This window comes from Macaca nemestrina, chromosome 8 (genome assembly GCF_043159975.1).
Source record: "Macaca nemestrina isolate mMacNem1 chromosome 8, mMacNem.hap1, whole genome shotgun sequence".
Classification (NCBI taxonomy): domain Eukaryota; kingdom Metazoa; phylum Chordata; class Mammalia; order Primates; family Cercopithecidae; genus Macaca; species Macaca nemestrina.
Window position 1 is genome coordinate 121495190 of NC_092132.1, and position 3623 is coordinate 121498812.

Here is a 3623-nt window from a genome sequence, read left to right on the forward strand (position 1 = left end):
AGCCAAATAAACAAAACTATTTTCTTTATAAATTTCCCAGCCTCAGGTATTCCTTTATAGGAACACAAATGTACTGACAGTGACTTTGATTAAAAACTCCTGGGGTCAAGTGATCCACCCACCTTGGCCTTTCAGAGTGCTGGACTACAGGCATGAGCCACCACGCCCGGCCTACATTGCTAGTTTTTAATAAATTCCAGTGCACTGCTCATTTCATCTGGTCAAATATAAGAGTGGGAGATATGCAAGTTTTTTGGGACTTTTTTCTTTTTTGAGAAATAAAAAATATATGACAAATATTATAACAATAATCTCTACTATCATAGTTCAGAATTAACAACTGTTAACATTTTTGTCATAGTTGCTCCTAGTCTATTTTTCTTTAATGCATTCAACCTTACTAATGTGACTAAAAGTCCCTTTAAATATCACTGCAAGTGCTATTTGGGATGTTTGGGATATAAACTTCTAGTTCAGCACTGTCCACCAGAAATATAATGGGAGGCACATATGTAATTTTAAATGTCTAGTAGCTACATTTAAAATAAGACAGGAACAGAAAATTAAACACCGCATGTTCTCACTCATATGTGGAAGCTAAAAAAAAAAGTAGATCTGATAGAAGTAAAAAGTGGAACAGAGGATACTAGAGGCTGGGAAGAGTAGGGAGAAAGGGAGGGATAGGAAGATATTTGTTAAACGACAAAATTACAGCTAGATGGGAGGAATAAGGTCTAGTATTCTATACCACTGTATGATAACTATAGTTAATAATAATATATAGTTTCTGATAGCTAAAAGGGAGATATTGAATATTCCAAGCACAATGAAATAACGTTTGAGAGGATGGATATGCTAATTACCTTGATCTGATTGCTATACAATGTATTATCAAAATGCTACTAGGTATCCCATCAATATGTACAATTATTATGTAAACATTAAAATAGGAATATAAGTAATAATGTAAATAATTGGTTCACGAATTGTGACAAATGCACCATACTAATGTAAGATGTTAATAGCAGGAGAAACTGAACATGGATATATGAGAACTCCCTGTACTGTCTGCAATTTTTCTGTAAACCTAGAACTATTCTAAAAGCAAAAGCTTAACCAAAACTGGAATGATACAGAGAAGATTAGCATGGCTCCTATGCAAAGATGACACACAAATTTGTGAAGCATTTCATATTTTTTTTAAAAAGAAAAACATTATGCTAAGTGAAATGGGCCAGTCACAGAAGACCGCATGTTGTATGATTTATATAAGATGACAAGCTATAAGTACATCCTGAGAGACAGAAAGTAGACTGGTGATTGCCTGACTGGTAATGGGAACAAGGTTTCTTTTGGGGTGCTGAAATGTCCTAAATTTATTGTAGTGATAATTACACAACCTTGTGAACATATAAAAACAACATTAAATTGTACAATGTAAATGGGAGAATTGTCTGGTATATTAATTCTTATTTCAATAAGGTATTTTAAAACAAATATAAAAAGTTAATTAAATTTTTTAAAGTAAAAAGAAACAAATGGAATTAATTTTAGTAATTATTTTATATAACCCAATATATCCAAAATATTTCAGCAGTCAATATTTAAAAAGTGTTAATGAGCTATTTTTACCTTTTGTTAGTGTATAACTTCCTCTCACAGCACATCTCAATTCAGATTGGCTGTATTCCAACCACTCAATAGCCGCATGTGGCTAGTTTTAGGGATTGGACCAGTCTATCCCATTCATTTTTAAAAATGGTTTCGGTATATATGCATTCACTATACATAGTATTGTTTCTGTGTTGTGAATTTAAAGTTCCATACATGATGCACTGTTGGAATCATTCTCTACTTCCTTAACATGTTGTATTTAATATCTATTTGTGATAACGTGTGTGCATCAAATTATTTACTGCCATAGTAGCCCATTGTATGAATATAAATTATTTTATTTATTCATTCTCCCATGCACATACATTTAGGTTGTTTTCAGTCTTTTGGTTTTATAAATAAATATGCAATGAACATTCTTTTACCTGTCTACAACCTCCTAATTTTGCTGAGTAGGAGAGGGATGCTGAGAGAAATTAAATAACTGCTGCAATGTTACAAAGTGATATGACTATATAATTGCTGACCTGAAGGAACTTATTAAATAGATGAGTGATTTTGATTTGGAAGACAGCATAATCAAAACCACTTTAGTAACTTTTCCAAGTTATACAGCTCTGCCTCCTTACCTACTGTAAACTCTTAACCCCTGTACCAGTTGAGACCTACTACAAGGTGGGGGTGTGTGTGAAAATTTTTAGATTTGTCTGAGCCTCAGAGTTTAACAGTTAAGAAATCTCCCCAGCTTCTGTGTTCAGGGAAATGGCTTATCACAAAGGGCCACATTGCCCTCACACATTGTAAGAATGCCTTCTCTTGTGAATCTCATAAGACTTCCAGTCCATCCTTTTTCATGACTTCCTTTTCAAAACTCTAGGCTTTCTCCCTCTTCTTTGAGATGTTCCCCATTCATGACTGTTCTGCCTGAATAAAATCATACCCTTAACTTTATAGGGCATTTGTCTTTCACAGCTTTGGTGACATGACTTGGATAGGATCACATCTTGCTTTCAAATCTCCTTTTGTTCCACCCAGGCAAGGAGGCCTGTTGGAGCCCTTTGTGCTCCGTTCCTGATGGGTGCTCTGAGGACCAGGGGTGGTTCTGACTCTTCATGTTGGACTCCCAAATCCTGATCTCTGGGGACCCATGTCCATTGGCAGCGTGGCAGGGACTTGACTTTGATTCCTTATGAGAACTCACTTGATTTCTAATTGTGGCTTCTCTTTTCTTTTCTTTTCTTTTTTCTTTTTTTTTTTTGAGATGGAGTTTCACTTTTGTCACCCAGGCTGGAGTACAGTGGCAAGATCTCGGCTCACTGAAACCTCCGCCACTCAAGTTCAAGTGATTCTCCTGCCTCAGCCTCCTGAGTAGCTGGGATCACAGGCACATGTCACCACGCCCAGCTAATTTTTGTATTTTTAGTAGAGACAAGGTTTCACCATGTTGGCCACACTGGTCTCGAACTCCCGACCTCAGGCAATCTGCCCACCTTGGGCTCCCAAAATGCTGGGATTACAGGTGCGAGGTACCATGCCCAGCTGGATTGTGGCTTCTTTTGGTTTTGTGGTCTGACCATTTGGTGATCTCTGTAAATAGATTAATGATTTTATAGAAGTCTTGTCTCTCTTGGGTGAGAGTTGACGGACAACCTGGTGTGTTAATCTCTTATGTTTGCCTACCTGTCAATATTGAGCTCAAACAAATTAAGGATTCATACCTGCTGTGAAAAGAACAGCTCTTTGATATGAACCAATGAGTTTTGTAATCATGTATTTATACTTGACCCATGGCTAAAATTTCAGAATTGAAACTGTAAGCTCTCTCTATGCCTGCATGCTTATATATTTATAATTCAGAGAGGCCTTTACCTCTCATTGTGTGAATGTGTAATATTTCTCTACCACAGGGTGATATTAGTCGTTAGATTATAAAATCTCTTAATGGTGCTCTATTCTTGTTATTTCAGAGGTAAGTAAATACTTATATAAATTGAATATTCCTAATATTT

The 3623-nt window shown here is 36.0% G+C and overlaps 1 non-coding gene across 1 annotated transcript; it reads left to right on the forward strand.

Moving 5' to 3' along the window:
- The first annotated feature begins 1093 nt into the window (after nt 1-1093).
- Nucleotides 1094-1199, forward strand: LOC112425721 (U6 spliceosomal RNA). Its single transcript, XR_003016850.1, has one exon. It is a non-coding gene; the product is annotated as a U6 spliceosomal RNA (small nuclear RNA).
- The last annotated feature ends 2424 nt before the right edge of the window (nt 1200-3623 follow it).